This window comes from Papio anubis, chromosome 7, assembly GCF_008728515.1.
Source record: "Papio anubis isolate 15944 chromosome 7, Panubis1.0, whole genome shotgun sequence".
NCBI lineage: Eukaryota > Metazoa > Chordata > Mammalia > Primates > Cercopithecidae > Papio > Papio anubis.
In genome coordinates, this window is record NC_044982.1 from 123419039 (window position 1) to 123432579 (window position 13541).

General features: G+C 41.5%; 1 non-coding gene across 1 annotated transcript; it reads right to left on the bottom strand.

The window, feature by feature from the left end:
• Positions 1-11796: 11796 nt before the first annotated feature.
• LOC116276045 lies at positions 11797-11900 on the bottom strand. Its single transcript, XR_004185497.1, has one exon. It is a non-coding gene; the product is annotated as a U6 spliceosomal RNA (small nuclear RNA).
• Positions 11901-13541: the final 1641 nt, after the last annotated feature.

A 13541-nucleotide genomic window follows, 5' to 3' on the forward strand; every position in this document is an offset into this window, starting at 1 on the left:
GCAACCTCCGCCTCCTGGGTTCAAACAATTCTCCTGTCTCAGCCTCCTGAGTAACTGGGATTACAGGTAGGTGTCATCACACCCAGCTAATTTTTGTATTGTTAGTAGAGACAAGGTTTCACCATGTTGGCCAGGCTGGTCTCTAACTCCTGACCTCCAGTGAGCCACCACACCTGGCCACTGATTCTCTATATTCTTTAAAATATGGAATATTATCCTGTCCATCAATTTCACCTTTGCTAATGTATAAAAATTACATCTTTTATTATAATTAGCAGTTTTCTTTTGCAAGTGAAGTTGAGAAGTTTTAAATGTTTAATGGCCATTTCCTTTGTGTGTGTGTGAATTGCCTGTTCAATCTTTTGTTTGTCTACCAGGATATTTATTGTTTGCCTATTGAGTCATAAAAGCTCTTTATAGAATTAAAGATATTAAATCCTAGTCAATCATACATGTTGTAAATATTTTCTTCAGTTCATTCTTTGTGTTTTAACTTTTTTTTTTTTTTTTTTTTTTTTTCCCCCGGAGACGGAGTTTCACTTTTGTTGCCCAGGCTGGAGTGCAATGGCGCGATCTCGGCTCACCACAACTTCAGCCTCCCAGGTTCAAGCGATTCTCCTGCCTCAGCTTCCCGAGGAGCTGGGATTACAGGCACGCGCCACCATGCCCAGCTAATTTTGTATTTTTAGTAGAGACAGGGTTTCTGCATGTTGGTCAGGCTGGCCTCAAACTCCCGCCCTGATGTGATTCACCTGCCTCAGCCTCCCAAAGTGCTGGGATTACAGGCGTGAGCCACCATGCCTGGCTGTATTTTAACTTTTTAAATGGAATCTTTTCCATATATAAGTTTTATTTATTTTAGCATTAGTTTTTCTTATATGAATATCCAATTACCCCAACATCATTTATTGAATAATCCATCCCATTGTTTTTTGTTTTGTTTTGCTTTGTTTTGTTTTTGAGATGGAGTCTCCCTCCATCACCCAGGCTGGAGTGTGGCAGTGCAATCTCAGCTCACTGCAACCTCTGCTGCCCAGGTTCAAGCTATTCTCCTGCCTCAGCTTCCCAAGTAGCTGGGATTACAGGTGTGCATCACCACATCCAGCTGATTTTTGTAATTTTAGTAGAGACGGGGTTTCACCATGTTGGCCAAGATAGTCTTGAATTCCTGACCTCAGGTGATCTGCCCGCCTTGGCCTCTCAAAGTGCTGGGATTACAGGCATAAGCCACCAGGCCTGGCCCATCGCATTGTTTTGAAATCCCATTTTTATATCTTCATTTCCCACTCTAAGACTCCATAGTACATGGATTAGCTTTTGGACTTTGTTCTATTAATTTTTTTTCTACCCCTATGCCAGTGCTTCTCATAATTCTTTTCTTTCTTTCAAATTTTTCTAGGCTTATCTCACATCCGTGTTTTCAGATGCACTTTATAAACAATTTGACAAATTTTAAAATATCTATTGGGATTTTGTTTGTAATTCCATTGCAATCTTAGATTAATATGTGAAGAAGTGATTTATTTTTGAGTTGATTTATATATTAAGTTTTCCCTTCCATAAATATATATGTCTATTATTCAAGTTTTATTTTATTTATTTTAGCAGAATTTTGGTTTTTTCTGTAAAGGTCTTACACATTTTAGATTAAGTTTTATCAGAGGCATTTCATAGCTGTTGCTATTACTATGAATCAAATATTTTTCTAACTGGTATATGGTGGGGCGGTGTCTCTGTGTGTGTGTGTGTGTGTGTGTGTGTGTGTGTGTGTATCTATTTCTAAACATATTGCTGTGGTTTGAATGTGTGTTTCCAAAATTCATGTGGAAACTTAATCCCCATTGTGGTGGAATGGAAAGGTGAAGCTTTTGTGGAGGTGATTAAGTCATAAGGACTCCTCATGAATGGATTAATGCCCTTATTAAAGAGGCTTCAAGAGAGTTTGCTCCTTTTCTGCCCTCTCATCTTCCACCATGTGAGGATATAGCATTTGTCCCCTCTGGAGGACACAGCAACAAGGCGCCATCTTAAAAGGAGAGAGAGCAGCCCCCACCAGACATCAAACCTGCCCCTTGATCTTGAACTTCCCAGCCTTCAGAACTGTGAGACAGAAATTTCTATTGTTTATAAACTACCAAGTTTGCAATATTTTGTTACAGCAGCACAAAGAGACAAAGACATACACACACGTATATATATAGTATATATCCACTTAACCACTCTACTGAACTAATATTATTTTCTTTCTTGACATTTTCTCAGTAGATCAAATAGCCTCCAAATAATGATGTTTTTAACTCTCTTTCAAAAGTATTTTTATTGTCCTATCCTTCCAGAAAAACATTTTTTAAAATTTAAAAATAGAACTAGTGGCTGACATCTTGACATCTTTGTCTTGTTTCCTTCCTTTTTTTTTTTTTTTTTTTGAGACAGTGTCTCCCTCTGTCACCCAGGCTGGAGTGCAGTGGCACAATTTTCGCTCACTGCAACCTCCACATCCTGGGCTCAATGATCCTCCTGCCTCAGCCTCCCAAGCAACTGGGACTACAGGTGTGTACCACCACACCTGGCTAATTTTTACATTTTTTGTAGAGATGGGGTCTCCCTATGTTGCCCAAGCTGGTCTTGAACTCCTGACCTCAACTGATCTGCCCGCCTCAGCCTTCCAAAGTGCTGGAATTACAGGCGTGAGCCACCATGCACAACCTCCCTCCTTTTGTTAGTAACAGTTTTATTGAGATACAATTCATTTGCCAAAAACATCCTCCCACCTCAGCCTCCTGCGTAGCTGGGATTGCAGGCATATGCCAACATACCTGGCATGACAATTCAGTGTATTTTAGAAAGTTGAGATGGATCCTAAAGTCACTAGCAGCTGGAGGCTGTCAACCAGCTACATTCCTTATAGCTGAATGGCAAGTTTTCTTTTTTCTTAATAGAGTCAGGGCAGGCTGGGTGAGGTAGCTCACACCTGTAATCCCAACATTTTGGGAAGCTGAGGTGGGCAGATGGCTCGAATCTAAGAGTTCGAGACTAGCCTGGGCGACATGGTGAAACCCCATCTCTACAAAGTATACAAAAATGAGCCAGGTGTGATAGCACACTTGTAGTCCCAGCTGCTTGGGAGGATGACGTGGGAGGATTGCTTGAGCCCGGGAGGTCAAGGCTGCAGTGACCCAAGATTGCACCACTCTACTCCAGCCTGAGTGACTCGGGAAGACCCTGTCTCAAAGAAGAAAAAAAAATAGAGTCAGGGAGTCTCACTGTGTTGCCCAGGCTGGTCTGGAACTCCTGGCCTCAAGAAGTCCTCCTGCCTCAGCACCCCTGTATTGCCATATTTGTATTGTATTTTTTTTTCTTTTTTTTTAGACAGAGTCTTGCTCTGTTGCCCAGGCTAGAGTGTAGTGGCCTGATCTCGGCTCACTGCGACCTCCACCTCCCAGGTTCAAGCGAGTCTCCTGCGTCAGCCTCCCGAGTATCTGGGATTACAGACGCCCACCACCACGCCTGGCTAATTTTTGTATTTTTGGTAGAGTTGGGGTTTTGCCATATTGGCCAGGCTGGTCTCAAACTCCTGACCTCAGGTGATCCACCCGCTTCAGCCTCCCAAAGTGCTGGGATTATAGGCTTGAGCCACCATGCCCAGCCTGTATTGTAATTTTTTACATGCATGTTCTCACACAAAGTTTAGGATATCCTCCTCTCTTAGATAATTATTTGTATCCCCCAAAGTGCCTAGCGTGATTTCTTGCCCATGGTAGAACCTCATTAAATATGTGTAAAATAAATTAGTAAATACCTGCCCATTGATTTCGGGACCTTTAGATAATTTGGGGTAGAAAAGTATACAATGCAGTCTTTACAATACAGCCCACAAATGGTAAATGTTTAACAACTGGCTCTTGGGAGTACTGATTTGTAGTGTTTGCTGATTTCCAGGTATAAATACTCCCACCATGGTTAATTTCAAGCTGCCCATGTAACATTAGCCAGGATGCAAAATTCCTGAAAATTTAACCATCAGTTCTCTCAAACTGATAATAAGCCAGCTCCAGCATGCCACTGGTCCTTACATTCAAAGAGTTTTTGTGTTTTTCCTTCAGATATTTATTTATTGAAAGATAAAATTAGAGTAATATTAAAGTTTTAAAAAGTAATTCACCTATAATTCAACTACTCTAAACCCACCATAACTTTATTTTTCTTGTTCCCTTTCAGTCTTTGCTTCACACATGCATATTTTAAGTAGTGTAATTATCCAATTTTAAAAAGCATTGTGACAAATTTTAAACATATGCAAAATAGAAGAATAAAATAATGAACCCCATGTACTAGTACCTAGCACCTTAAAACATTAACCTGTGACCAGTCCTATTCCATCGACATCACCAGCTACTTGCCCCACCCATATACTCACTATTTGAAACAAATTCTAGACATCATATCCTTCCATCTGTAAATATTTCAGCAGTAACCTTTCCATTTTTCATTCAGCTTTTTGCACTTGTAGCCTAAGGAAGACAAAGACATAAATAATTCAACTAAAACATTTTTAAGTATTCCGATATTGGCAGTAAGGGTTGATTTGGGGGGCAAAGGAGGAGTGTATAAAAGCTACAACATCTGGAAAGCTTTATTACTGAGTCTTTTCATTTTTATCCCCATCTTGCTTTGTGTGGTAAAGTGCAGTAGAATCCCATTAAAATTCCAGGTGTTATCATATACACAACAGTGTAACATGGACTGAAGTAATCATCAAAACAAATATAAGGCCAGGCGCAGTGGCTCACGCCTGGAATCCTAGCACTTTGGGAGGCTGAGGCAGACGGATCACTTGAGGTCAGGGGTTCGAGACCAGCCTGGCCAACATGGTGAAACCCTGTCTCTACCAAAAATACAAAAATTAGCCAGTTGTGGTGGCACAGGCCTATAATCCCAGCTACTTGGGAGGCTGAAGCACAAAGAATCGCTTGAACCCAGGAGATAGAGGTTCTGTGAGCTGAGATCATGCCATTGCACTCCAGCCTGTGCCTGGGCAACAGACTGAGACTCTGTCTCAAAAGAAAACAAAAATTATTTCATAGAACTAAATCCTAAGGCCGGGCGCGGTGGCTCACGCCTGTAATCACAGCACTTTGGGAGGCCAAGGCAGGCAGATCACCTGAGAGTGGGAGTTCAAGACCAGCCTGACCAACATGTAGAAACCCCGTCTCTACTAAAAATACAAAATTAGCCGGGGTGGTGGCGCATGCCTGTAATCCCAGCTACTTGGGAGGCTGAGGCAGGAGGATCGCTTGAACCCGGGAGTCAGAGATTGTGGTGAGCCGAGATCGTGCCATTGCACTCCAGCCTGGGCAACAAGAGTGAAACTCCATCTCAAAAAAAAAAAAGACGACAAAATCCTAAAGCAGTTATTAGTCATTCTTTCCAATGTCAGCTATTTTATTTTATTTATTTAATTTTTTTTTTTTTTCCTGAAACGGAGTCTCGCTCTCTCCCCCAAGGCTGGAGTTACAGTGATGTGATCTCAGCTCACTGCAAGCAATTCTCGGCCTCAGCCTCCTGAGTAGCTAGGATCACAGGCGTGTGCCACTACGCCCAGCTAATTTTTGTAATTTTAGTAGAGACAAGGTTTTATCATGTTGGCCAGGCTGTTGCTGAACTCCTGACTTCATGACCTGCCCATCTCAGCCTCCCAAAGTGCTGGGATGACAGGCGTGAGCCACCACACCTGGCCAATGTCAGCTATTTTAAAAGACTTCACTATAAACCCGCTTGGACAAATTTTATTTTTAAAATTTTCCATCTGATTATTCATTGATGAGATATTTTCAGAGAGATAGATTCTTGTCTCCTTCCCTCATCCCACTATTTCATGCTGTAGTGTCATGAATGGTGTTACCCCTCAACCCCTGAGGGAAGATCGGTATAGAGGAGAGAGTGTTGAAGCGCAGCAACAAATAGAAATTTGACAAACAGGAAATCCTCATTATTCCCACATTTCCCACATATGGCATTTGACATTCTGGTAGAATAACTCACAACTGTAAACTAGGGGACAAGAGACTGCCCTTGTTAGTTTTCTAATGCCATTGGACTATGAGTTAAAATTCTAGGCACATATACTATCTTTTACCCTGGCTCTACCCTGTAAGGAAGATATGATGGCAAATTTGCAGATGAGAAAACCAAGACTCAGAAAGATGTACACAAGAGCAAATGCTTAAATGTGGTAGAGCCAGGATCTGAACCCTAATGCATCATTTAGGGCTATTTTGGTTGCAAACAAAAGGAACTGGCTAAGTTCAGCCCAAAAAGGGGGCCTTAGTCAGAGGGATATTGAACAGCCCACAGAATGAATAGGAAGCTGAAGGAGACATGCTAGAAGGGCTGCAGGGATGACCCCATCCGCAGTCTGGAAAGAGTGAACTCAATCTGCAATATTTCCAGTCACCAATTCTGTCTGATGTCAAAGTCCCACATTCTTTCCCCACAAGATGTAATTATGTTTCATTATGGCTTTTAAAAATTGTGCTAAAAAATATACAACATAACTTTTGGGTTTGGTTGTTTGTTTGTTTGTTATGAGACAGGATCTCACTCTGTTGCGTGGGCTGGAGTGCAGGGGCACAATCACGGCTCACTGCAGCCTTGACCTTTCGGGCTCAAGCCATCCTCCCATCTCAGCTCCCTGAGTAGCTGGGACTACAGGTGCACACCACTACACCCAGCTAATTTTATATATATATACATATACATATATACACATATATATATACACATATACATATATATACATATATATATATAATTTTTTTTGTAAAGACAAGGTTTTGCCATGTTGCTCAAGTTGGTCTCAGACGCCTAGGCTCAAGCCATCCACCTGAGTTGGCCTCCCAAAGTGCTGGGATTACAGGCATGAGCCACCGTGCCCAGCCATATATAATATAACTTTACCATTTTAACCATGTTTAAGTGTACAGTTCAGTGGCATTAAGTACATTCACATTAGCTTTGCAATTTCATTTGTGGCCTTTAATGATACCTTTTGAATCATATATCTACAGGGTCTGGGGAAGAGAGAGATCTTTACATCCTAAGGTATGTAAATACAACTACTGGAACTTACCAAACACAAAATTAGGAAAATAGAGAAAAATTGATTGGAGGTAAGAGAGAGAAATAAACAGAGCAGGCAAGGCCCTCCTCTCTGGCACTCGGTGAATGTGCACCCCAAGTGAACAAGAAGTGTAAACCTCAGGCACCCACAGGAACCTTCTGCTTCTAATAGTTGGGCATCTCTGCAGGCTGAGGGGGATTCTGAATTTAAGAGTATTTTGCTGTAATACTGTACCAAACACAAGTACTTCTCCAACTATTAATGCTACCTGAAAAAACAATGATCTGCCCTAATGCTAGAGGAAAAAGTGGGTGAGAGTTAATAAAAGATTGGGACAGCTTGAGGCCTTCCTAAAATATTTACAAGGACAATTTTTATTATATCCAATGTTCATCTATATGCTGACCTTTGGACTTCACTCAGGTGAGATACTGTCCCCTGTACATTTGCCTAGATTGCAGTAGTAGAGCATTAACTTATACCAAAAATCATGACATTGTGAAAAAAAAATGGTGAATGGGAGTATAGGAAAAGAATGACAGACAGAAAGAAGTTCTTATTAGAGAATTTATGGGTTTCCTTGTTTGTAGGACACTCTATAGCAGCACTGTCCAATAGAAACATAATGTGGGCCACATAGCCGCTTTTTTTTTTTTTTTAATTACACCAGAGCTGCCAGTTAAAGCCACATTCTTTTTTAAAGGAAAAAGAAACAGGTGAAATTGGCCAGGCACGGTGCCTCACGCCTGTAATCCCAGCACTTTGGGAGGCTAAGGCAGGCAGATCACTTGAGGCCAAGGAGTTCAAGACCAGCATGTAGAGGCCAACATGGTGAAGCCCCATCTCTACTAAAAATACAAAACTTAGCTGGGCGTGGTAGTGTGTGCCTGTAATCCCAGCTACTCGGGTGGCTGAGGCAAGCGAATCGCTTAAACCGGGAGGCAGAGGTTGCAGTGAGCTGAGATCGCACCACTGAGTTCCAGCCTGGGCAATAGAGCAAAACTCTGTCTCAAAAAAAGAAAGAAAAAAAAAAAAAAAAAAAAAAAAACAGGTGAGAGGAACAATATAATTCATTCAACTTAATATATATCCAATTTTTTTTTTCTTTTGAGACAGAGTTTCACTTAAGGTTCAGGCTGAAGTAATGGCATTTAGTCTCGGGCCATCGGGCTCTCCACCTCCCAGGTTCAAACGATTTCCTCGGCCTCACTAAGGTTGGATTATAGACAGCGCCACCATGCCCAGCTAATTTTTTTGTAGTTTTAGTAGAGACGGGGTTTCACCATGTTAGTCACACTGGTCTCGAACTCCTGACATCAGGTGATCCACCCGCCTCAGCCTCCCAAAAGCCACCATGCCTGGCCATATATCAAAAATACTATCAGGCCGAGCGTGGGGGCTTATGCCTGTAATCCTAGCACTTTGAGAGGTCGAGGCAGGTGGATTACAAGGTCAGGAGTTTGAGACCAGCCAGGCCAATATGGTGAAACCCTGTCTCTACTGAAAATACAAAAAAATTAGCTGGGTATGGTGGCGCATGCCTGTAATCCCAGCTACTCAGGAGGCTGAGGAAGAAGAATTGCTGGAACCCGGGAGGTGGAGGTTGCAGTGAGCCAAGATCGTGCCACTATACTCCAGCCTGGGTGACAGAGCAAGACTCCATCTCAAAGAAAAAAATATATATATATATATAATCAACGTGTAATCCGTATAACAATTATTAATGACATATTTTACATCTTTTTTGTATTCAGCGTGTATTTTGCACTTACAATGCATCTCAATTCCAACTGACCACAAGGGTGACATGTGCACAAGGTGAAATGTGGTTAGTGATGTCCTTATTGGACAGTGCATGTCTTGAACAAAGAAATCTGTCATTTTCTGGAAAGTTTGGTCTAATGGGCTAACATTTGAGGGAAATATGTGGGAATATATGCAGTTCTATGTCAAAACTTCACCTGCCAGAGCTAACGAAGACTTCCTTGCATCCTAGATTTAAAAGTAGGCAATAGTCTGCCTGTTGACAGAGAATGCAAACCCAGACTAAACCCTATAATGCACCCTTCACAAAGAGAAGCAATATCTCCTGAGGCAGAACATAAATCAATAGTTTCCAATTCCCCAACAAGCAGTGAATCATTATGTTTTCATAAGGATAATTCACAGTGCATTCCAATCAAGTCTTTAAATTATAGACAACAAGTCTATTCTTCAAGCCTCACTGCCTTCCATCCCAGAGGAGAAAACAGAAACAGCTAACAGAGAAAGCATGAAAAAGTACTCAAGTATTGAACTGTTGATTTCATTTAAAACAACAAATTCTGCTTTTTACGACCTAAAGGAATGAAAGGAGGCACTCAGTTTTTACTACTTTGAAACAAAATTGAAAAATTGAGCTGAAAGAGCTTTGAGAAAAACAAGACAGATTTTAAAATCGTGATCTCCATTCTACTAATTCTGTGCCTACACAATGCCAAAGGAAATAACTGATTTATTCATGTCCTTAGGCAGGCACTGCACACTCACACATGCACACACATGCGCACACACACCCGAAAATTTTCTGCATCTGGTGCAGAAATCTTGAGCTCAAAATTTCACATAAAAATTCTTCCAGCTGGGCGTGGTAGCTCATGCCTGTAATCCCAGCACTTTGGGAAGCCAAGGCAGGCGGATCACCTGAGGTCAGGAGTTCGAGATCAGGCTGATCAACATGGAGAAACCCCATTTTTTCTAAAAATACAAAATTAGCCGGGTGTGGTGGTGCATGCCTGTAATCCCAGCTACTCGGGATGCTGAGGCAGGAGAATTGCTTGAACCTGGGAGGCAGAGGTTGCGGTAAGCCGAGATTGCACCATTGCACTCCAGCTTGGGCAACAAGAGTGGAACTCCATCTGAAAAAACAAACAAACAAAAAAACTCTTCCATATAGCCGGATGTGGTGGCACACACCTGTAATCCCAGCCACAGGGGTTAGGGGGCTGAGGCAGGAGAATCACTTGAACCTGAGAGAAGGAGGTTGCAGTGAGCTGAGATCGTGCCACTGCATGACAGAGTGAGACTCTATCTCAAAAACAACAAAACAAAACAAAACTCTTCCATAGTTAGTGAGATTTGCAGGGCCTTGGAAATAGCAAATTGTGAAACTGACCTATTAGAAACATCTTCAAATGGCACACAGAACTCCTTTGGAAACAATTCTGCTGCATAGATGCTCAAAGTGAAAAATTACAAATCACATAAGGAGATGTCATCGAGAGCCACTAAAGAGGGAGAGGCAGAAATAACAAACAAGAATATACCCTGAACCACTAAAGAGGGAGAGGCAGAAATAACAAACAAGAATATACCCTGAAAACTCAAAATAGTAGAACAATCTACAGAGATGTTTAAAGAAGTTTCTCTAAAATGTTTAAGGAATGGATACCTTAGGGCATAAACAGGGCACTATATTTAAAAGTACCAATGTGGTAAAAGGACCAATTAGAAATTTCAGAAGTAAAAAAATATAATCACTGTGCGCCAGGCGCAGTGGCTCACGCCTGTAATGCCAGCACTTTGGGAGGCCAAGGCGGGCAGATCACTTGAGGTCAGGAGTTTGAGACCAGCCTGACCAACATGGCGAAACTCTGTCTCTACTGAAAATACAAAAATTAGCCAGGCATGGTGGCAGGTGCCTGTAATCCTAGCTACTTGGGAGGTTGAGGTATGAGAATCACTGAAACTGGGAGGCAGAGTTTGCAGTGAGCCGAGATTGCACCACGGCACTCCAGCCTGGGCAACAGAGCGAGATTCCGTCTCAAAAATCATCATCATCATCATCATCACCACCATCATTGTGAAAAGCACTTAACAGACAAATTACATAGTATATTAGACACTGCTAAAGCAAAATTAATGAATTGAAAACTGGATTTTAAAAAGCATCCAAAATGCAGCAAAATAGATAACAAGATAAGGAAACTTAAAAAGCCAGAGATGTGGAGAATAAAATGAGAAGACCCCACATATATCCAATAGAAGTTACAAATAAAGAAAATAAAGGAGAGGAAATACTTGGAGAAATAATGAGTGAAATGTTAAATATTTGATTTTTCAAATTGAAGTCTCCTAGCCAAACGAAAATAACAACACATCTCACCTAAACACATTGAAGTAGAATTATACAACATCAAAGTCAAAGAGAAAAATCTTGAAGTTACCAGAGATGGTAAAGCTTATCTTACAAAGGCATGACTATTATTAGACTTAGCAGACTTCTAATGAGCAACAGTAGATGCCAGACTATGGACTCTCACCTCCCAAATGCTGAGGAATAGTAACAGAATCAAACACTTTTACACTCTCCCTCAAGACATTTCTAGACATAACAAAGATTAAGTACTTTGGGAGGCCAAGGTGGGTGGGTCACTTGAGCTCTGGAGTTTCAGACCAGCCTGAGCAATGTGGCAAAACTCTGTCTCTACAAAAAAAATACGAAAAATCAGCCAGGCATGGTAGCATGCTTTTGTAATCTCACCTACTTGGGGGCCGAGGCAGGAGGATGGCTTAAGCCCAAAAGGTAGAGGCTGCAGTGAGCCGTGCTCGCACCACTGCACTCCAGTCTGTGCCCTGTATGACAAAGTGAGACCCTAGCTGAAAAAAAAAAAAAAAATTGAGTTTATTTTTTAAAAAGGATTTTTTTTTGCATCACAAATTTGTGTGTCATTCTTTCACAGGGACCACACTAATCTTTGTATTGTTCTAATTTTAGTATATGTGCTGCCAAAGTTAGCTTTTTACAGTTTGCTTTTTACAGATTCTTGCTGAAAGAGCTGTTCAAGGATATGTTCAGAAAGAAAGAAATTGAACTCCAAAGAAAAAAGTGGAAGCCAAGTGCAATTGTGAGCAAAGGAACTAGTAAACATATTGGTAAATCTGCTAATAGCTTAAAGAAAATATCACTAGCTGATAATATCTTAGGAATTAAAATAAAAAACCAAAAGAGAAGAAAATATCCGGACAGATGCACACAGTTGTAAAATCATCCTACAACGCAAAAAGTTACTTTAAACAGTATTTCATAAATATATATTCTTTCAACAAGGAGACAAGTGCTAAATAGCATCCAATTAAAAGTGTATTCTGGGCCAGGCATGGTGGCTCACACCTGTAATCCCAGCAGTTTGGGAGGCTGAGGCGGGCAGATCACCTGAGGTCAGGAGTTCGAGACCAGCCCGGCCAACATGGTGAAACCCTGTCTCTACTAAAAATACAAAAATTAGCCAGGCGTGGTGATACGAACCTGTAATCCCAGCTGCTCTGGAGGCTGAGGCAGAAGAATCACTTGAACCAGGGAGGCAGAGGTTGCAGTGAGCCAAGATTGTGTCACTGCACTCCAGTTTGGCAAACAGAGTAAGACTCCGTCTCAAAAAAAAAAAAAAAGTATATTATTTGGCAAAAGCTTGAAGAATAATGTTATTTGATGTTTTAGATTGTCTGGTTTTTATTGCTTTATCCTTTTTTTTTTTTTTTAATGTGGGCTAGATGCAGTGGGTCATGCCTGTAATCATAGCACTTTGGGAGGATGAGGCAGGAGGATCCCTTGAGGCCAGGAGTTTGAGACCAGCTTGGGAAACACCTGAGCTCCACAGAAAATTTAAAAATTAACCAGGTATGGTAGTGTACCCCTGTAGTCCCAGCTATTTAAGAGGCTGATGTGGGAGGATCACTTATGCCCAGGAGGTTGAGGCTGCAATGAACTGTGCCTACACCACTGCACTCCAGCCTGGGCAACAGAGTGAGACCCTGTCTCAAATAAATAACTAAATAAACAAGTAGGCTGAGTGCAGTGGCTCACACCTGTAATCCTAGCACTTTGGGAGGCTGAGGCAGGTGGATCATCTGAGGTCAAGAGTTCGAGACCAGCCTGACCAACATGGTAAAACCCCACCTCTACTAAAAAATACAAAAATTAGCCAGGCATGGTGGCACATGCCTGTAGTCCCAGCTACTTGGGAGGCTGAGGCAGGAGAATCACTTGAACCCAGGAGGCAGAGGTTGCAGTCAGCCAAGATTACGCCATTGCACTCCAGCCTGGGTGACAGAGCAAGACTCCATCTCAAAAACAAACAAAAAAAACAAGTAAATAAAATGTGGCAGTCAAAGGACAGTAGCTAAGAACACCCACCAAGTATTGAGCACAAAGACAAATCACACAAGCTATTTTACTCAGTTTTCTTGTCACTAATGTGGGGGATTAGAGACATTTTAACAGGATTGCCATGAGGACTGAATGGGATTATCCATGTGAAAGTGCAGTCTATAGCACAGTAGCCTGAATTAATTTAAAAAAACAGTGTCTTTGGGATGTCAATGATTATGGGGGTGGAAGTGAGGGAGGGACATTCAATAATTCTGAACAGAAATAATCATGGCT